Source organism: Mobula hypostoma, chromosome 30, assembly GCF_963921235.1.
Source record: "Mobula hypostoma chromosome 30, sMobHyp1.1, whole genome shotgun sequence".
NCBI classification, from domain to species: domain Eukaryota; kingdom Metazoa; phylum Chordata; class Chondrichthyes; order Myliobatiformes; family Myliobatidae; genus Mobula; species Mobula hypostoma.
In genome coordinates this window covers 8,693,500-8,716,432 of record NC_086126.1, presented here as the reverse complement: position 1 = coordinate 8,716,432, position 22,933 = coordinate 8,693,500, and the positions used below count along the sequence as shown (strand labels likewise).

At 47.5% G+C, this 22,933-nt stretch overlaps 1 protein-coding gene across 1 annotated transcript in view; it reads right to left on the bottom strand.

The window, feature by feature from the left end:
- Positions 1 to 22,933, bottom strand: part of LOC134339694 (ADP-ribose glycohydrolase MACROD2-like) — a 494,638-nt gene that overhangs the window by 453,020 nt on the left and 18,685 nt on the right. The gene's annotated exons all lie outside the window — the stretch shown is intronic.

The following is a 22,933-nucleotide window of genomic DNA, read 5'->3' as shown; positions in this document are numbered from 1 at the left end:
TTCTCCCCTGCGACCGCTGTGTGCGATTCTTCCAGATGCTCCTGTTTCCTCGCCCATTCCAAAGACGTAGGGGTTTGTAGGTCAACTGGTCACATGGGCGTAGTTGGGTGGCGCTGGGTCATTGCGCCAGAAGGCCCTGTTACAGTACTGCTTCTCTAAAATAAATACATTCCACTTCCATAAACAGTCTCTGCACAGTCTCATGAAAAGCTAATAAACTATATAACTCTTTTAGTTCACCACTGAAAGCACTCCCCAGCTGGCTGTCCTTATGATGTGTCTGAGCAAAGTTGCCAACTTTGTGCCAGCTTCTATATTTACAGCGGGGCTCGTTCTGGTGCCAAGCAGATACATGCTCGGTTCACAAAGGCCTATTTAGTTGTGCGGCTCCGAGATGGAGAAGGACGGCGTGTTCTTGCTCCCTTGGACTGCCTCGGTTGACCTCATTCCGTCAGAGGAGAGGGCAAACCCACTGCCAACTGTGCCTTTGAAGGTCCCGTCCGTGCCTGCCGCCAGCACCGATCCCAGATCACACCAGCCTTACAGATTGTTTGAAGTGAACTCCGTTTAGGGGATGGAAGGCCGGAAATCCTCCAGCAATTGCAACAAAGGCACGTTAGAGTGTACGAAGATCAACAAATATTTGCCACCTCAAATTGCATTGTACAGCACACCAGACCCGAGGCGTTATATATCACAGATACAAGACGCTAGGGAAGACTGATAGACTTCTTTGCACCCTATTGCCATCCAGCACACACGTACACCTCGTCTGGATGCCCTGCCGTGCCGCCCAACTCCAAGACACGCCCTCATCCTGCATAGTTCACTTTTCACCTTTAATTGCTGCTCTACTGAACATTTTTTTTTAGAAACATAGAAAACCTACAGCACAATACAGGCCCTTCGGCCCACAAAGCTGTGCTGAACATGTCCTTACTTTTAGAAATTGCCTAGGGTTACCCATAGCACTCTATTTTTCTGAGCTCTATTTACCTGTCCAGGAGTCTCTTAAAAGACCCTATTGTGCCCGCCTCCACCACCATCGCTGGCAGCCCATTCCACGCACTCACCACTCTCTGTGTAAAAAAATGTACCCCTGACATCTCCTCTGTACCTACTTCCAAGCGCCTTAAAACTGTGCCCTCTCGTGTTAGCCATTTCAGCCCTGGGGAAAAGCCTCTGACTATCCACACGATCAATGCCTCTCGTCACCTTATATACCTTTGTTGGTGTTTGTGCGTTGTTGTTTTTGCGCGTGCCAGGCCTTGACGTTTGATATTTCTTTTGGAACAAGTTACTTCTACAATTCTTCTTTGGCTCCCGACTGTCTGCAGGGAAGACGAATTTCAGGGTTGTCTACTGTCAAGACAGGTCAAATCTATTGTCATCGAATTGAATTGAATTGAATTGACTTTATTACTTACGTCCTTCCTATACATGAGGAGTAAAAATCTTTACGTTATTATGTTGTCACTTAACTGTATACACGTACACCGTCAAACGAGACAATGGTTTTCCGGACCAGGGTGTAAAGCACTGCAGTTCACAAGCGCACATACAACACACAATAACTTCAGAAAGTAAGAAGTAAATTTCCACATAAATAAACTGAAGTGCATAAATTAAATATTGTCAAATAGAACACAGATTAACCAGTGGACACTTTGAACACGATGCAGCGGGGAGTTCAGAAGCCTAATGGCCTGGGGGAAGAAACTGTTTCCCATCCTGACCATTCTTGTCTTTATGCATTGGAGTCTCCTGCCTGATGGTAGAAAGTCAAAGAGGATGCTGGATGGATGGGTGGGATCCTTGATAATACTAACAGCCCTATGCAGCACTCCTGATTAATGTCCCCGATGGACGGTAGGGAGACCCCTATGATCCTCTCGGCCGTTCTCACAGTCCTTAGTAGGGACTTAGGTCTGATGCTCGGCTGCTCCCAGACCAGATGAAGTCAAAGAGGATGCTGGATGGGATCCTTGATAATATTAAGCATAATTCTACTTCCATACTTTGATAATAGACGTACCTTTAAGTCTTGAATCTTTTGTTTCTCATATTTATACGACTGTTTTTTTTTATTAAGATAGTGTCAGTAACATTATGCTATCTGACAGAACCATACACCTTGCATTTTATGTCAGCCTGTCAATCTTCAGACCTTGCCAGGGGACTTGTGCTAATACTATTTTGTCACCGTATACGCAGACCGTGCTGGTGCATGCGACTCGGAAGCACCGGAGTCGGTGCCTTCGAGTTGGCGCGAAGGCGGCGGGCAGTAGAACCGTGAGCGACTGTCCTGGACGTTCCTTTCGCGATCGCACGGCCCTGTTGGACATCGATTGCCGCAGGCCTGCTGCCCTTGCTTAGTGGCGAGACAGGCGGCGAGGTAGCAGTATCGCCTTGGTGGTGGCGAGGACTAGGCCTCGATCCTCAGGCTTGCGTCGTAGTGTGGCTCAGCTGGGAGTGGCCTCTCCCATCAGTGCTGCCCTCCAGTGTTGGATCGGTGGAATTACAGGCTGGACTGCCGGGAACCATCAATTTGCTGGACTTGTTCTGCAGGGACCAAAAATTTTTTTCCTACTTTTTTTCCCCTTTTTCGCTATTTTGAATGCGCCTGTATGTTTTGGCACCTTGGCCCCAGAGGAACACTGTCTCATTCGGCTGTATCCACGTGTAGTTTGAATGACAATTAAACTTGATTTGATTTGATTTGGATTTGGATCACATCTAAGTGTGCTGTGTGTGACACACTTTGCTACTTGGCGCCAGAGGAACGATGCTTCCTTTAGATGTATACATGTATACAGTTGAGTGACAATAAAGCTGAACTTGAACTTGAAACCAGGGGCAACACACACACACACACACACACACAAAATGGTGGAAGAACTCAGCAGGCCAGGCAGCATCAACGGAGGGGAAACAAACAGTCAACGATTCAATCAAGAGCTGTCACCAGGACTCCAGATGAAACGTCTTGGCCTAAAACGTCAACTCCTTATTCCCAACCATTATATATTTCAGAATTGGAATCCAGAATCGTAATCCTTTATTATTGCCAAGTACGTGGACACATACAGGGAATTTGATGCTAGTTTCCCAGAGCTCTCGCTGTACAGAACCAAAAAGCAAACAAAACAATAGTGCAAATAATCGTGAACTATATACAATGAGGTATACCTGTGTATGTACAGGTGGACTTGGTTTATAATAGACTAAAATTCAAGTGTTCATAAGACTGATGGCATATGGAAAGAAACTGTTCTTGTACCCATTAGTTCTGGCATACAGTGATCTAAAGCGCCTACCAGAAGGACGGAGTTGGAACAGGTGATGTCCAGGGTGTGATGGGTCTACAATGATGCTGCTTGCTTGCTTCCTGACTCTAGATGCATATAAGTCCTGGATCGAGGGCAGCTTCACACCAATAATCCTTTCCGCAGCCCCGACGGTTCTTTGGAGTCTAGTCTTGTCTTGTTTGGTAGCTGATCCAAACCAGACTGGCCTTGCAAGGACACTTCCCCACACATTTCCCGTTCAAACACTGCGTAGAGCAAGCTCTGGTTCATAGACCACCAGACAAGGGTTTTTGGGGTGGAGGGAGCAGTGGTGGAGGGTGGTCATTTTGTAGTGAGAAGCGCTGGAAGAGCCAGGACCTTGATGGTCAACTGGTGTCATGGTTAGACTCTGGTGTTCCACCACAAATGAAAAGGTGGTTCGCTTCTCTACCAAAGGAAGCGCAAAGCACTCCTTCCTTCCGCTAGCCCACAGGGCACAGAGATACCACTTGCTTAGCACCCCCGATCAGGGAGCAGGTGGTGGATGGTCGTATGAGCAGCCGGTGCATAACGCCAGTCCTGGTTATGCAACTAGGCCGACCATCTTGGAAGAGTGTTGATAATGGCTGGGGTCACCTGTCTTGTAAAGATGCTGCGCAGAAGAAGGTGATGGCAGACCACTTCTGTAGAAAAATCTGCCAAGAGCAATCATGGTCACGGAAAGAATTCTACAGGGGCACAATTGAGAGCATCCTGACTGGCTGCATCACTGCCTGGTACGGGAACTGTACCTCCCTCAATCGCAGGACTCTGCAGAGAGTAGTGTGGACAGCCCAGAACATCTGTAGATGTGAACTCCTCACTATTCAGATCACCTACAGAGACAGGTGTGTAAAAAGGGCCTGAAGGATCATCAGGGAACTGAATCAGCCCAACCACAAACTGTTCCAGCTGCTACCATCCGGGAAACAGTACCGCAGCATAAAAGCCAGGACCAACAGGCTCCGGGACAGCTTCTTCCACCAGGCCATCAGACTGATTAATTCATGCTGATACAATTGTAATTCTATGTTATACTGACTATCCTGTTGTACATACTATTTATTATAAACTGCACATTGCACATTCAGATGGAGACGTAACGTAAAGATTTTTAGTTCTGATATATGTGAAGGATGTAAGAAATAAAGGCAATTCAATTCAACTCAATTCATCAGTCAGAAATGCCAGCAAGGTTGAACGAGCAGCCTGCTGTGGGAAGGAGCTAAGATCACTCAGCTCAAGGACAGAAGAGCCACTGAGAAAGTCTCCTGTGCATTCCTTGAAGAAGGTGTTCATGACACATTGATAAGTTCAGGACCTTGCAGTCAGCACTGACTATTTCCTCCTTACCCAAGGTGCATTTAGTGTCAGAGAAATGTATACAATATACATCCTGAAATTCTTTTTCTTCGCAACCATCCACGAAAACAGAGGAGTGCCCCAAAGAGTGAATGACAGTTAAATGTTAGAACCCCAAAACCACTCCCCAGCTCCACCCCTACACACAAGCAGAAGCAAAGCGATGACCCCCCCTCCCCCCACCTGCAAAAAAATCGTCGATGCCCTCCACCGAGCACTCAAGCGTGCAGCAAAGCATAATAAAGACACAGATTTGCAGTACCCCAAAGACAACTCGTTCACCCGGTAATTCAACATACACAGGCTCTCTCTCTCCCTAATAAGGGAAAAAGAGGTGTCCCCGTTTCACAGCGAGAGGGGAGACATAACAAACAGCTCGCTGATTTACGATGTTAGAAGTCCGTTGCGTCACTTTTTCCGAGCTCTGTGCCCGAAGAACTCGGGTCTCTGGGCACACGGCCAGCAGCCAGCTCACTGCTTTCGATCTTCCATGTACATCACCCACGGTACATCAGATTTCCCGCAGAGGCACCGACCTCGAGTCTGCCTGCCTCCCGAGTCACAAAATCCCGAAATTCCGAAGGCGTGCCAGTCTTCTAGGCCGCGTCCTTGGCTTATCGAATAGCGGCCGGTCGTAAGACCCCCGAGAGTGGGTCCCATTCCCGCAAGGAACTGAAGTCAGCATGTAACTCCAGGTCAGGGTCTTCAAAAGAACCCTGAAAGGGAAAAATAGAGATATTAAAGGTAGAAATAGAGCTGTTTTCGAAGATGCAGGCAAAGGAGTCGCCGTTAAGCGCCAGCGTCCTCCTGAGCTCTCCATTCTCCATTTTGGGAACAACCCCTCGAACGATTGCATTGCTCTGACGTACTTAATGTTGGATTCCATCTTGCTGGGTGTTGCAGCTTTCAATCAGTTAGAAGCGACACAGCTTTGAAAGCAGGGAGACGAAGCCGAAGTTGGGACGAGAAATGTGGCGTTACTGTAAATGAAAGTGAAGCCATATGGCAAATTATATTACAAACAATTAATCAAACTGACAGGCTCACAAAAATCCATCTGATCCTACATAATATTTCCCTGATATCGTAATTATTCAGTCCTTTTTTTTTAAAATAGAAGTCAGCGACTCGATAGCAGTGACAGCAGTAATAGTTAGTGTGTTGAAATGAGAGTTTATCGTACCAGAATAAGCTTTGGATAATACCAGCTTGTAAAAGCATTGAGCATGTAGAATACAATCTGCCTTCATCAACTGCACTGTGAATCACAGGGCAGAAATACATTTCAAAGCTGGACGTCTATTAATAATAATGATTCCAGACCTAGGTAGGTGACAGAGGAAGGCTATCACAACATAACTGTTGGTAAGTGAAATGATATACTTGAAACCCCTTTTCACTGGGCGATTCTAGAAACATGGCTGGTTAGCTCCTCCGCTAACAAGCCAAAGGAGAAAACCACCTTTCTCAGACCCGGTACGTCTTGGGTCCCAGCAGACCAGGAGAGCTGGGACCACCCGTGTCCTAATCTGAGCGAATGCTGTGTAAGTGCTGCCCACTTGCAATGATCCACTGGCAAGAAATAGCAGATCGTACAGTGCATGCAATTACAAGAAAGGCGTATTTATGAATGTCAACTTAATCACACAGTTGTTAGCAGAAGAAAACAGGAAGATAATAAAAGGCCCCATTATAATTAAAGCAGTCGAATGTGAACAAGGTTGAAGATCGAATCTTCCAAAAGCTGGATGTGGCCGTTCTACTCATGGCGTCTTCTCCTATTCACCGATTGCCGGTAGAATTTCCTATCTTGACTCCAACGAATCACGCATTCCCGTTGTATCAAATCCTACGGCCGGTTCTCTCGAGACTTCTCTCTCCATCTCCTGCCGACAAGATCTCGATCCACCTCAGTGCCCACCACAAAACCTCCCCGCCCTGCTTTCACTGTAAGTTTCTCCCAGTTCCACCATCCTGATTGGATGACACGACACTCCTAAGCTGAACATCACAGCCCCTTATCCATAATGGTAGCCCAGACACCACCAGCAGAACATACAGCTTCTACAGAAACTCATCAAATGAAATACCCTGGCATTAACTAGGGCATTACATACTCATCTCAACAAAAGAAAAAGGAAAACAGAGAGTTTCTGAACTTCTAGTGTCTACAGACATAAAGTATTGAAACCAAAATTTATAGCACCATCACTACTTTATAAAATAAGTCGCAGATGTGTGCGTTCCCCACAAAATCATTTGGAGTCTTCCCCAACCAGCAGCCCTGGATGAACCATGAGGTACACAAGCTGTTGGGCACCAGGCCGGTGACAGTCGGGTCTGGCATCATCGTCATTACGTGCCGTGTCGTATGATGTGGACAATCATGTCTTTCATCTGAAGCTCTTCAAATTCTCCTCTCTATCCATGACTATGATTGTAATTGGCAATTATTTTCTGCAGAAGTGGTTTGCCATTGCCTTCTGGGCCAGTGTTTTTACAAGAGAGGTGACTACCCCAGCCACCGCCCAGCCATTATCAGTACTCTTCAGAGATTGTCTGCCTGGCGTCAGTGGTCGCATAGACAGGACTTGTGATCTGCACCGGCTGCCCATACGACCATCCACCACCTGTTCCCACGGCTTCATGTGACCCTGATCTGGGGGGCTAAGCAGGTGCTACACCTCGCCCAAGGGTGACCTGCAGGCTAGCGGAGGGAAGGAGCACCTTGCACCTCCTTTGGTAGAGACGTATCTCCACCCCACCGCCTTGCCCAAGGGTGACCTGCAGGCCAGTAGAGGGAAGGGGAGCCTTAGATCTCCACCCTGCCACTCTAGGTCCGGTCTGGCAACCAAGCTAAATAGGAGAGGTGCAGGTGCGGCCTCCGGAAAGCCATCTCACATGCAAAGAGGCATTTCCGGACCAAACTTGAATCACTGGAGGATGCTCGACAGCTGCGGCAGGGCTCGCATGCCATCACCTCCGACAAGGTGAAACCAAGCGGCTTGGGTGACTGCAAGGCTTCTCTCCCGGATGAGCTCGATGCCTTTTTATGCTCGCATAGACTACCAAAACATGGAGACGCCTTTGTGAGCTCCATAGTCCCCCGGTGACCCTGCGATTTCAGTCCCTTCCGGAGGGTGAACCCACAGAAAGCATCCAGCCCGGGCGGGGTAACTGGCCGAGTACTAAAGACCTTTGCTGACCAACTGGCTGGAGTCACCGATATCTTTCACCATTCGCTTCAGCAGTCTGAGGTACCCGCCTGCTTCAGTTAGACCGGTGCCTAAGAAAATGGCGGGGATGGGTGTCGGGGTGGAGACACGTCTCAACCAAAGGAGGTGTAAGGCGCTCCTTCCCTCCGCCAGCCTGCAGGTCACCCTTGGGCAAGGTGCAGCACCTGCTTAGACTCCCCGATCAGGGTCACGTGAAGCCATGAGAGCAGGTGTTGGATGGTCATATGAGCGGCCGGTGCAGATCACAGGTCCTGTCTATACGACCACTGACGCCAGGCAGACAGTCGATAATGGCTGGGATCGCCCGTCTGGTAAAAGCACGCTGCCCAAAAGGCTGGCAGTGGCAGACCACTTCTTTAGAGAAATTTGCCAGGAGCCTTCATGGTCATGTGACCAGGATCACCCATGCCATGTGACCATGATCACCCATGTCATGCCATCATGATCACCCATGCCATGCCACCATGATCACCCATGCCACGCGACCATGATCACCCATGCCACGCGACCCAGCACAGAATGAATGAGTCCAGCAGCACTTACATCCACTGTGAATGAGTGCTTTGAGAGGTTGGTGCTGAAACATATCTACTCCTGCCTGAGAAGGGAGCTGGATCCAGTACATTTTGCCTGCCGTCACATCAGCACAGCAGCAGCTGGCATTCCAGTGGCTCTTCATGCAATCCTAGAACACCTGGACAGTGAAGATGCAGACATCAGGGTATTTTTCATCGACTGAAGCTTGGCATCCAGTGCTATCATCCCCTCAATACCTCCTTGTGCAATTGGATCCTGGGTTTCCTCACCCGCAGACCCCAGTCAGATCGGTGACAACGTCTCCTCCACGATCTCCGTCAGCGCGGGTGCCCCCACAGGGCTGTGTGCTTAGTCCCCTGCTCTACTCGCTCCATTCTTATGACTGTGAGGCTGGGCCCAGCTCCAACGCCATTTTTAAGATGGTCATTAACACCACTATCGTTGGCCGAATCAAGAGTGGTGATGAATCAGCATTCAGGAGGGAGATTGAAAACCCAGCGGAATGGCGCCATAGCAGCAACCTCTCACTCAATGCCAGCAAGGCCAAGGAGATGAGTATTGATTTCGGGAGGAAGAAACCGGAAGTCCACAAGCCAGTCCTCATCAGGGGATCAGAGGCGAAGAGGGTCATCAACTTTAAATTTCCCGGTGTTGTCAGTTCAGAAGATCTATCCTGGGTATCATGACGAAGAAAGGACAGCAGCTTAGAAGTTTGCCAAGATTTGGGATGTCATCTAAAACTTTGACAAACTTCTATACATGTGTGGAGACTATATCGACTGGTTGCAATACCACCAGGCATGGAAATACCAATATCCTTGGGCAGAAAAGCCTACAAGAGGTAATGGATATGGTCCAGTCCATCACGGATAAAGCCCTCCCCACCATTGAGCACAGCTACACGGAGCGCTGTCATAGGAAAGTACATCCACCATTCTCTGCAAATGGGCGGGAGGAGAAGATGGCAGCGCGCCGTGCGTGCGCAGCTCTCCGGTGAAAATGATATCGTATCCGTTAAATAGGGGCTGGGGACATTCCTGATTTGATGGAGAATGGACGTGAAAGCACAGAGGAACATCTGGAGAAATTTCTGAAACGCCCGTTCGCTGCTGTCGTTACTGCGTGGTCCGGAATCTTTCAGAGAGTAGACCTCAAAATTCCCGGCCTTGCCTGCTTTTGGCGACTGAGAAGGAGGTCGTTCGGACAGAGATGGCGCTCAGTACTCGGTGTCAGACAGCTGATCAGAGCTCAAAGTTTTCGGATGACTCAGAGTCGGATTGTGGTCGGCATGGCAGGGAGAGTTTTTCTTCCTTCTTCCGTCTGCGTGAGACATGGGACGTTTGAGAAACTTTGAACTTTACTGTGCTCACGGACTTCTTCATCAAGTTATGGTATTGTTACACTGTTAGCAACTATATGTTAAAATTATGTGGTTTTGTCAGTTTTTTTCATTCTTGGTTTGTCCTGTGTTTTGTGATATCACACCGGAGGAAATAATGTATCATTTCTTAATGCATGCATTACTAAATGACAATAAGAGAGGACTACATGTCTTCATAATCATAATCATAAAACTCTCAAGACTGTTGTGAGAGAAAATCCCAGGAGATCAGCAGCTTCTGTGATACTCAAGTCACCCCATCTGGCACCAACAATTATTCCACAGTCATAAAGGAACAATAGTGCGGACTGTTACCTAAACGGGGAGAAGGTTCAAACATCAGAGGTGCAGAGGGACATAGGGGTCTGCATGCAAGACTCTCATAAGGTTAATTTACAAGTTGAATCTGTGGTAAAGAAGGCAAATGCAACGTTGGCATTTATTTTAAGGGGAATAGAATATAAAAGCAAGGAGATAATGCTGAGGCTTTATAAGATGCTAGTCAGGCCGCACTTGGAGTCTTGGAGTATCGTCAACAGTTCTGGGCCCCATATCTCAAAAGGGATGTGTTGTCATTGGAGGGAGTCCAGAGAAGGTTCACATGGATGATACTGGGAATGAAGGGGTTAACACATGAGGAGCGTTTGGCAGTTTTGGGCCTGTACTCACTGGAATTTAGAAGAATGCGGGGGGTGGGATGAATCTCATTGAAACCTACCAAATGTTGAAAGGACCAGAGAGGGTGGATGTGGAGAGGGCGCTTCCTATGGGTGGGGGTATCCAGAACAAGAGGGGTGACCTTTTAGAGCAGAGGCAAGGAGATTTTGTTTTAGCCAGAGAGTGGTGAATCTGTGGAATGCTCTGCCACGGACTGCGGTGGAGGCCAAGCCCGTGGCTATATTTAAGGTGGAAGTTGATAGTTTCCTGATCGGACAGGGCATCAAAAGGATATGGCAAGAAGGCAGGGGTATGGGGTTGAGTGGGATCCGGGACCAGCCATGATGGAATGACCCATGGAGCAGACTCGATGGGCTGAATGGTCTAATTTTCTCCTATGTCTTATGGTCTAAAATCACTTTAACCACATTTCCTCCCCATTCTGATGTTTGGTCTGAACAACAACTGAACCTCTTGACCATGCCTGCATGCTTTTATGCACTGAGCTGCTGCCAATCAGAGTGATTGGCTGAGTAAATCTTTGCATTAATGAGCAGGTCACTAATAAAGCGGCCACTGAGTGCATTCTTTCTGAGCAACTTAAAATCTGAGTTCTTTTTTTTATCTCCCTCAAGATTTCCTTCCATCTTCGGTCCATAAACGTTTAAAACCATTTACAACATCGCCATTCAAGTCCAGTGTCACCACTTGCTTCAGCAATTAAACGCAGTCTCTCACTTTGGATCTTGGCCCACAGGGGTTCCCAACATTTTTTTTACACACCATGGACCAAAACCATTAAGCGAGGGGTCTATGGGCCCTGGGTTGGGGACCTGGATTAAATTCTAACCTATTTTTATAATGGAAGAACTCAGGCCATTGTGTGATATGATGTACTGGGTTAAAATCATGGGATTCCCTCCCTAGCACCATTGGGTGTACCTACACCTCAGAGACTGCAACGGTTCAAGAAGGCAGCTCATCACCACCTTCTCAAGGGCAACTAGGGATGGGCGATAAATGCTGGCTTAGCTGGCGATGCCCACGTCCCGTAAGTGAATAAATAAATTTCAAGATTCAAGATTCAAGATTCAAAAAACTTCATTGTCATTCTAATCGTACATCAGCTCTGCAGGGCAGAATGAGACAGCGTTTCCCAGGAGCAGTGCAATCATAACATAACAAACACAGCACTAAATAATAAACATAACAATAAATAGTAAAACACAACAGCCACGTATCAGTTAAAATCAGTTATAAATGTCCAGTGCAAGTTAAAAGTGTCCAAAGCAGAGTCAGGTGGAGCAGCTGTTTAGCAGTCTGACTGCCTGTGGGAGGAAGCTGTTTAGTAGCCTTGTGGTTTTAGTTTTGATGCTCCTGTAACGTTTGCCTGATGGCAGAAGAACAAACAGTTCATGGAGAGGGTGTGAGGGGTCTTTAATGATGTACCGTGTCTTCTGGAGGCATCGACTCTGAAAGAGGTCTTGGACAGAAGGTAGGGAGACCCCAATAACCTTCTCTGCTCCCCTAACCACCCTCTGCAAGGCTTTTTTGTCGACAGCACTGCAGCTGGAGTACCAGGTTGTGATGCAAAAGGTCAGCACACCCTCAACCACGCCTCTGTAGAATGTAGTTAAGATGTTAGTGGGGAGTGATGCTTGTTTAAGCTTCCTCAGAAAGTGCAATCTTTGCTGGGCCCATTTCACAATCCCAGTGGTGTTCCTGGACCAGGTGAGATTGTCCGAGATCTGCACCCCAAGGAATTTTTAAAAACTACTGGACTTGCGACTTGGAATATGCTCCGATTGAAAGGATCAAGGCCTCGATTGCACCTTCAAAGTAAAGTGTGGTTCTACAGATCTTTGTCCAATATCTGGTCGGTGCGATCCAATGCACCTCTCAAGGAAGATTCATGAGAAGCCTTTCTATTGTGGTGATGTCAAGGGGGAGGCGTAGTAATTGCGTTCCCAGGCATGGCACGGTAGCTGGATGTACTGTGCCAGTCATCGGCAATCAGTGTTCAATTCCAGCTGCTGCCTGAAAGGACTTCACATGTTCTTTTCGTGCTGAAAATAAGGCCATAGATATAGGAGCAGAGGTGGGCCGGTCAGCCCATCGAGTCTGCTCCGCCATTCAATCATGGGGCCGATCCAATTCTTCCAGTCATCCCCACTCCCCTGCCTTCTCCCCATACCCTTTGATGCTCTGGCTAATCAAGAACCTATCTACCTCTGCCTTAAATGCACCCAATAGCTTGGTCTCCACAGCTGCCCGTGGGCAACAAATTCCACAGACCTACCACCCTCTGACTAAAGTAGTTTCTCCGCATCTCATTTCTAAATGGACGTCCTTCAATCCTGAAGTCGTGCCCTCTTGTCCTAGACTCCCCTACCATGGGAATTAACTTTACCATATCTAATCTGTTCAGGCCTTTTAACATTTGGAACATTTCTATGAGATCCCCTCCTCGATCTCCTGAACTCCAGGGAATACAGCCCAAGAGCTGCCAGACATTCCTCATATGCTAACCCTTTCATTCCTGGAATCATTCTCGTGATTCTTCTCTGAACCCTCTCCAACGTCAGTATATCCTTTCTAAAATAAGGAGCCCAAAACTGCACACAGTGTGGTCTCACGAGTGCATTATGGAGCCTCAACATAACATCCCAGCTCTTATATTCTATACCTCTAGAAATGTATGCCAACATAGAATGCCAACCTGTATTCTAAATACATAGAATATAGAAGAATACAGGTTGGCATTCTATGTTGGCATTCATTTCTGGAGGAACAGGCCATTCAGCCCACGATGTTGTGCTGTACCAGCTAAAAAGCAAATCAAAAACACCCAAACACTAATCCCTCCTACCTACACCATGTCCACATCCCTCCTTCTTCCTCACGTGCACATGTCTGTCTAAACATTTCTTTCCATGCCTCTTTCTCCTCAGGTGGCTGACAAAGTTTGACACGAGTCCCCAGATCCTCAGGACTTTCGACAGGGGCACCTTCCTGACCAGCTGCGTCGCCGCCTGGTACGGGAACTGTGCTTCCCTCAATCGCAGGGCACTGCAGACTGTGGTGCGGGCAGCTCAGCGCATCTGTGGATGTGAATTTCCCACTATTCAGGGCACTTACAAAGAGAGGTGCGTAAAAAGGATCACTGGGGACCCGAGTCACCCCAGCCGCAAACTGTTCCAGCTGCTTCCGTCTGGCAAACGGTACCGCAGCATAAAAGCCAGGACTGACAGGCTCCGGGACAGCTTCTTTCACCAGGCCCTCAGATCTATCAATATACATTGATCTGATTGCATATCTGACTGTACATACATGCATACAAAACAATTATGTGTACAGTCTTATTGTTCAGGCAATATCCACCCACATTTCCCTTCCTTCTTGCTGTACGTAGCGACGGAGATGCAACGTAAAGATTTTTACTCCCTCATGTTATAGGATGGATGTAAGAAGCAAAATTCTAATTCTAACGTATTTAACTCGGCCACCATGCAAAGCATCCACCACTCTCTGAGTAAAAAACTTAACGCTCAAATCCCCTTTGAACCTGCCTCCTCTCACCTTCAATGCATGCCCTCTGGTATTGTGCATTCCTCCCTCTCCGCTCTGTCGATGCCTCTCATAATCTTATAAACCTCTATCAGATCTCCCCTCAGCCTCCGACCCTCCAGAGTGAACAACCCAAGCCTCTCGTGATAGCGCGTGCCCTCTGAACCAACCAGGCAGCAACCCGGTGAACCTCCTCTCCACCCTCTCCGAAGCCCCAACATCCTTCCCGTAGTGGGGGCGGCCGGAACTGGACGCAATGCTCCAGATGTGGCCCAACCAGAGCTTTATGAAGTTGCAACATAACCTCCTGACTTTTGAAACATGGTGACCCTCGCAGTCCCATTCCACGTCCCATTCCCATTCTGACATGTCTATCCACGGCCTCCTCTACTGTAAAGATGAAGCCACTCTCAGGTTGGAGGAACAACACCCTATATTCCGTCTGGGTAGCCTCCAACCTGATGGCATGAACATTGACTTATCTAACTTCCGTTAATGCCCCACCTCCCCCTCGTACCCCATTTATATACACACATTCTTTTTCTCTCTCTCCTTTTTCTCCCTCTGTCCATCTCACTATACCCCTTGCCCATCCTCTGGGTTTTTCTCCCCCCTCCCCGTTGTCTTTCTCCCTGGGCCTCCCGTCCCATGATCCTCTCATATCCCTTTTGCCAATCCCCCGTCCAGCTCTTGGCTCCATCTCTCCCCCTCCTGTCTTCTCCTATCATTTTGCATCTCCCCCTCCCCCTCCCACTTTCAAATCTCTTACTAGCTCTTCTTTCAGTTAGTCCTGACGAAGGGTCTCGGCCCGAAACGTCGACTGTACCTCTTCCTAGAGATGCTGCCTGGCCTGCTGCATTCACCAGCAACTTTGATGTGTGTTGCTTGAAATTCCAGCATCTGCAGATCTCCTCGTGTTCCACCCTTGCGGGCTGCCCCCCAGCACAGTCTTCAGACAGTGCTGGTTGCCGACGCGAACAAAGCCCTTCACTCTGTGCAGCACACACAAGACGCTGGAGGAACCCAGCAGGCCAGGCGGCATCTACGGAAGAGAGTACAGTCGACGCTTCGGGCCGAGACCCTTCGGCCGGTCTGGAGAAAGAGAAGATGAGGAGTAGATTTAAAAGCTGGGGGGACGGGAGGGAGAAACGCAAGGTGATAGGTGAAACCGGGGGGGGGGCGTGGGATGAAGTAAATAGCTGGAAGTTGATTGGCGAAAGAGAGACAGGGCTGAAGAAGGGGGGATCTGATAGGTGGGGACAGAAAGCCATGGAGGAAAGAAATGGGGGGAGCAGCACCAGAGGGAGGCAATGGGCAGGCAAGAAGGTAAGGTGAGAGAGGGAAAAGGGGTTGGGGAAAGGTGAAGTGGGGTGGGGGGAATTCAAGAAATTGATGTTAACGCCATCAGGTTGGAGGCTACCCAGACGTTGTTCCTCCAACGTGGATGTGGCCTCATCGCAACATTAGAGGAGGCTGTGGACGGAAATGTCGGAATGGGAAGTGGAATTAAAATGGGTGGCCACCAGGAGATCCTGCTTCCTCTGGCCTCGGCGAGGAGGTCTCCCAAATCTACGTTGGGTCTCACCGACAGACAGGAGGCCGCACCGGGAGCACTGGACACGGTACATAAGGTGTTTCTCCTCCATCCCGAGGGTGGCCTCATCATAGCGCCACGGGCTAACGCGTTGGTCTGTACGCGCACGTGACAAATGATCCATCTGATGGGCCCAGAACCTCGGACCAGCGATCTGCAGAAAGAAACTTAGCTCCCAATCCATGGCAGCTGGGAGATTCAAACCGTGTGAGCTGGACGAGGTTAGCCTGGTTTCTGTACTGGAAGGCACATCATCGAAGGACATCCGGTGTCAAGCCAGGCTCCTCACCTCGACTCAGAGGGAACGGGGAAGGAAAAAATAAATACCGGCCTTATCGGCAAGAGTTGCGAGTAAAGGGCGGAAAAAAAATAATTCACAACGTCAGACTGTAAGTGCCAGGCGCCGACATGTCGAAAACAGCTTTGACATACCTCAGGCTAAGTATAAACTTCCTGAAAAATGGCACAAACACCGACCGTAAAACTGCGAGTCTGTGCCCCCCCCCACCCACCGTGCACAAAGTTGAACGCAGAATCCCATTCTGAAGAGAGCACGAGGCTGGCAGAAGTGAGGTCTATTGACTGAGATATTGGTTCAAATACCACCTGCTCTCTCACAACCACCATTCCGAAGTTCCCTTTGATATTTCCGTCAACATTTATCCCTCCCTATCGTTAAAAACAGATGGATGTTAATGGTCATTAGTTTCCCTCCAGCTGTGGAGGTTTCCTTTCAGGAATGTTCTGTCGTGTATTGTAACAGCGCCTGCATATCAGAAGTACCTAATTGGCTTTAAAGTGCTTTGGGAAGCCTTGAGATTATGAAAGACATGGGGAAAAAAGTGCAGATTATTTCCGTTCCTTTGTTGGGAGTGAAATGGATGTAAGGGGTTTCTTCTTTTATGTAACTGCGTAGGCTGATCAAAAAGGCTTCTTTGTTATGTTAACTGCGATGTAAGGAGTTCTCTCTCTCTCTCAACACACATCAAAGTTGCTGGTGAACGCAGTAGGCCAGGCAGCAGCTCCAGGAAGAGGTACAGTCGACGTTTCAGGCCAAGACCCTTCGTCAGGACTAACTCACATCAAAGTTGCTGGTGAACGCAGTAGGCCAGGCAGCATCTCTAGGAAGAGGTACTGTCAACGTTTCGGGCCGAGACCCTTCGTCAGGACTTCGTCTGCCTGCTCTGGATCTCTTTATATTAAAACCATCCCTCTCTCTCTCTCTGCTAGTTTGGGTTATATTATTGATAAGAGAGGCAAATGGTTAAGGCATCGGTCTAGTGATCTGAAGGTCGCTAGTTTGAGCCTCAGCTGAGGCAGCCTGATGTGTCCTTGAGCAAGGCACTTAACCACACATTGCTCTGCGACGACACTGGTGCCAAGCTGTATGGGTCCTAATGCCCTTCCCTTGGACAACATTGGTGTCGTGAAGAGGGGAGTCTTGCAGCATGGGCAACTGCCGGTCTTCCATACAACCTTGCCCAGGCCTGCGCCCTGGAAACCTTCCAAGGCACAAATCCATGGTCTCATGAGACTAACGGATGCCTATATATATATATATATATAAGAGAGGGAATGAACCAATTGGGATCGATGTTATTCTTTCTTGTGTGTCTGTAAGGTATTGTGTTGCGCGGGCTTTGGCGCAGAAGGTGCGATGGGGACAGAGAGAGGAGACGCGATGCTGTGAGCTGGCCGACGGGACGGACCCCGAGCGGGAGTCCGAGGCCCAGGGTCTTCGGCGAGGAGAGGAGACAAAGACAGACTCGTGTGGAGCGTCTGGTCGACCACGGTGGTTGGTCTCACGGGTCAAGGTGGTCGGAGGGGATCGGAGCCGACCCTGTTACTAGAGCTCCAACTATTGTGCACGAAGTGGTTGAAATTTGATAAGTTTGGTGCCTTTTACTTTCCTTTCATATTTTATCTCTGGTAATTACATAGTTCCAGTGATATCTATAAATTGTAATCATTTAATCGCATGTGGTGTGTTGTCTGTTATTTGGCGGGGTGGGGTACATCACACAGCATCCACACAAACTTGATTACCCGGTCTGGCGGGGCCAAAGGCTGCTCCCCCCAGACGAAAGCGAGCTGAGCGAGCCTGAGGCTTGCCAGGGGGCTACATGGAGAGCATCTGGGGTACCGCCGGAGATCTCCTGGCATGGCTGGCTCTTCTTTTTCTACGTTCCAGCATCTCGGCCCACCTGACTTCAGGACTGCTGAACCGGGACTCCCCGGCTGTTACGTCCCGGCTCGATTTCAGCAGTCGGAACGAGGGCTGAAGACGCAGCTTTAGTCAAAGCTCGGACAAATGGATGCTATGCTGTCCACGCCACCACAGGACACCGTGGGGGATCGGTAGAGGCTCGGCGACAGGCCCAGTAAAACGCCGACTACCACGTGACACTGCTGCTCTGCTGCCGAGCGGCAGGGGTAACTGATGTAATGTGTCACGGTCCTCATTTGTCAGTCAGTGTACCCTGAAGGCATGTCGGCCCTGATCAACAGCACACTCCATTTTAAACAGATCTCGGTGAAGGAGTCAACTGTCCTGTTTAGGAGCAGTCTCCGGCTTTCATCTTAACAAAGCCACAGATTGAACTGTAGATTACGGATATTTATACAGTCATTGTTCCCTTTCGTGCCTTGTGGCACACCGGGCAGCTTTGTTTTTGCTGTTTCCTTAGCATCGGTTCGTCCCTGGTCAGGCCGAGTTGCTGGCTCGACAGGCGGAAAGAGTGCAAGGGGCCAGCCCGGATTCGAACCGCGACCATTCGCCTTGAAGTTAAATTGAATTGACTTTATTACTGGCATCCTGAGGAGCAAAAATCTCTGTTTAAATGTGCAACGTGCGATTTATAGTAATTTGTTATAAATAATATGTACCACAGGACAGTCAATAGAACGTAGAACTACAGTTGTGTCAGCATGAATTAATCAGTCTGATGGCCTGGTGGAAGAAGCTGTCCCGGAGCCTGTTGGTCCTGGCTTTTATGCTGCGGTACCGTTTCCCGGATAGTAGCAGCTGGAACAGTTTGTGGTTGTAAATGTCTTGAAGAGGGGTCATATGTTGGCCTGCTTGGAAACGCCCCAGATAACTCTGTCCTAAGTATACCAGCATGACCCGCGGAAACCTACCCGTAACATGCTTTTGTTGTGGTCGAAAATACATGACTCTACAGGTCGGTGGGAGGAGGCAGTTTAAATGGCTCAGCACAGACTAGATGGGCTGAAGGGTCGGTTTCTGTGCTGTACTTTTCTATGACTGTATGACATGAACAGAACATTTAAGGCCTTTGAAGCTATTTAGCGATACCATAAAAATAAATCTGATCTCAGTTGCTCTTTAAATATCCTTTGACTTTACAAAATCTGACAATTTATTTATTATCTTTCCAGTGCAAAATCATTCTATTATTCCTCAAATCTTCAGTCCATGTATGTATCCAAAGTTTTCTTAAACTTTGAAGTCGAGCTCGCACGCACCACTTGTGCTGGCAGCTCATTCCACACTCTCACCACCCTCTGAGTGAAGAAGTTTCCCCTCATGTTCCCCTTAAACTCTTCACCTTTCGCCCTTAACCATGACCTCTGGTTGTAGTCCACCCAACCTCAGTGGGAAAAGCCTGCTTGCATTTACTCTGTCTACCCCTCATAATTTTGTACACCTCTATCAAATCTCCTCTCGATCTTCTATCAAAGATTCGGGATTCAAAGTACAGTTATTATCAAAGAATGTTGAGGTATACAACGTTGTGATTTGTTTGCTTACGGGTAGCCACAAAGCGAGAAACACAAAAGAACCCGATTGAAGAAAAAGGTAATAAAAAGACCAATATGCTTGATGTGCAAGAGGGAAAAAAGCACAAATCATGCAAATAATTGAAATGAATAACAACATTCCGAACCAAAATTGATTCCTCAGATCCAAACCCTGAAGCAGCCCGGAGTAGGCCCGAAGCCTTGCTTATCAGTTCATCATATCAGCAGGCACGGAGCACAGCGGCCGGGGCAGTCTTCATAGCTTCAGCACCAAGGAGAGAGGAGTAACCATCGTCGAGAGCAAGCGGAATCGGCTCTCGCCTCGGATCCTGGCACCCTGACTTCCCAGTCCACCTGGGCCATCATTTAAATTAACTGAACAGCAAAAGGCTCCAGCGCCCTGGAGGGAGGAGTGACCTCCGCAGGGAGCGAGCAAAATTGTCTCTCGCCTCTGATCTGGATCGGTGTTTAATTTGTCGTAACAGCAGATTGTACCTCACACTAGGATCCGGTCCAGGATTGGAAGGCCTGTCATATGAAGAGCATTTGAAGGCTCTGGGCCTGTATTCACTAACATTCAGAAGAATGAGGGGTGACCTCATTGAAACCTTTCAAATGTTGAAAGGCCCAGATGGAGTGGATGTGGAGAGGATGCTTCCTATGGTAAGAGAGACTGGGACCAAAGGCCACATCCTCGGAATAGAGGGGCGCCATTTTAGAACAGAGATGTGGAGGAATCTCTTTAGCCAGAGAGTGGTGAATCTGTGGAATTCATTGCCACAGGCAGCTGTGGAGGCCAAACCTTTACATATATTTAAGGCAGGGGGTTAATAGATTCTTGATTGGTCAAGGCATGAAGGAATGTGGGGAGAAGGCAGGAGATTGGGACTGAGAGAAAGCATGGATCAGCCCGGATGAAATGGCAGAGCAGACTCAATGGGCCAAATGGCCAACTCTACTCCTTTATCTTATAGTCCTATACATGGAGAAGGGGAAGCTTATTACAAAGGCAACAGCTTACTCTCCATATTGTTCAGCCTTGGCTTGCATACCTAGATAGCTAGGTCACAATATCCATGGTCAGCCCTGATCAACCCTGAATTTTTGGTGATGTGCTAACCCATTTATTATAAGCAAGTCTTTCTTTTCAAATCTTTTTATTATTTTTTTCCAAAATAAACACGAGTACATCGAAGTAAGCAACACTTACGATGTCTCAAGAAAAAAAGCATTATACAAAGATTGAAAAAAATATTATGATTAAAAAAACCCTACTAAGCAAGGAAAGTGGGAAAAAAGAAAAATCCCATTTGGTTTAACCCCAGAGCCATGCGTCATACAAAAAGCTTCTAAAGATAAACATCAAACCACCAGCAAAAAAAAAGTACCAAAAAAAAAATTTACAATTAGATCGTGGAGAATCCATCAATTAACTCAAATGATAATAACGAGCAAATGAACCCCATCTTTTCTCAAAATCAAACATAGGTTCGACTTCTAATTTTCTCCAAACTAAGACATAGCATCACTTGAGAGAACCATTGTGACAAAGTGGGAGCTGATGTATCCTTCCACTTCAACAAAATGGCCCTCCTAGCTATCAGTGTAACAAATGCAATAACATGTTGGTCAGACACAGAGATACCATGGATATTTTGAGGAATTATTCCAAAAAGCACAGTTAATTTGTTAGGTTGCAAATTAATTTTAAGTGCTTTAGAAATTGTCGAAAAAACTGACTTCCAGAGCTGTTCCAGTATAGAGCAAGACCAAAACATGTGCATCAGTGTAGCTGTCTCAGTTTTACATCTATCACAATAACTATCAACATTAGGGAATATTTTAGACAATTCTCTCCTTCGTCAAGTGGTAACGATGTACAATTTTAAGTTGAATCAGTGAATGACTAGCACAGATCAAAGAAGAGTTAACCAGCTTCAGAATCCGTATCCAATCTTCTGTCGTAAAAGTCAAATTGAGTTCCTTTTCCCAGTCTTGTTTAATCTTAATTAAAGGACGCTTATCCCATTGTAATAGAAAATTATAAATTCTTCCAATGGAACCCTTCATCGAAGGGTTCATACTCATACTAGCATCTAACAGGTCAGCATCCAATACACAAGGAAAAAAGTAAGTCAATGCTTATGGCTAAAACAATGGGCAGAAGAATCTCACCGTCCATTGATATTGTCAATAATCAATAATTCATTCAAAAGCCTTCAAATTCTTTCAAGGTCAAAACAAAAGTACTTTGCATAAAGAAGAATAACCCACTCCTCAAACACGGGAAAATCTGGAGACGCTGGAAATCCAAAGCAGCACTCACAGAGCACTGGAGGAACTCAGCAGGCCAGGCAGCGTCTATGGAAAAGAGGAAAGAGTCGACGTTTCGGGCCGAGACCCTTCACCCAGGGCTGAAGGGGAAGGGAAGAAGTCAGAACGAGAAGGTGGGAGAGGGGGAGGAGGCTGAAATAAAGAGTTGGAAAGTTGATGGGTGAAAGAGATAAAGGGCTGGAGGACAGGACAGAAGACCATGGAAGAAAGGGAAGAGGGACGAGCACCAGAGGGAGGTGATGGGCAGGTAAGGAAGTAGGGTGAGAAAGGGAAGCAGGAATGGGGAATGGTGAAGGAGAGGAGAGGGGTGCGATTACCAGAAGTTCTCCTGCCTCATCGTTGTACTGAGCAGGTCCTTGGATGCTTGAACGCCGAGATGGATTTGCAGTGAAAAGCACCTAGTTAGTGTCCGTATTGACCTGATATCGAAAATACTGCCCAAGAGCCATATTAACTGTGTACTCTGAGTAATTACTGATGTGAGTTTGCTAAATGATGGTAGAAACATCAATATGTAACATCATGATTCATTTTACAGTTGGGCCGGATAGTCCCAGTGGGCAAGCAAAGAGAAATCGTGCCTTAATTTGATTCCAGATATATCTTTATCTATACAATGCCAACACATGTCACTGTTAATTCACGTCCAATCAGAACCATCTCATTACAATGTCATTCTGAGAATACTCAGTGGCCAAGCTCCTAAAGATCTGATTGCACAGGGTTGCTGGACCATTCAGAAATCTGGTGGCGGAGGGGAAAGGGCTGCCCCTGAATTCTGAGGGGGCGCACTCAGTGTTTTAGGAACAGCTTCTTCCGCCCTACCCCACAACTACCAGATTCCTCAATGATCCATGAGCATAACCTCACTATTCAAAGTACACTCATTATGATCAAAGTATGCTTGAAAAGTTCAAAGTTCAAAGTTAATACGTGTCAACACATTCAACCCTGGGATTCATTTTCCTGCGGGCATACTCAGCAAATCTATAGAATAGTAACTGTAAACAGGATCAATGAAAGATCAACCAGAGTGCAGAAGACAACTGTGCAAATGCAAATATAAATAAATAGCAATAAATAACGAGAACATGATAAAGAGACTCTTGGATAGGTACATGTAGATTAGAAAAATAGAGGGCTATGGGTAACTCTAGGTAATTTCTAAAGTAGGTAT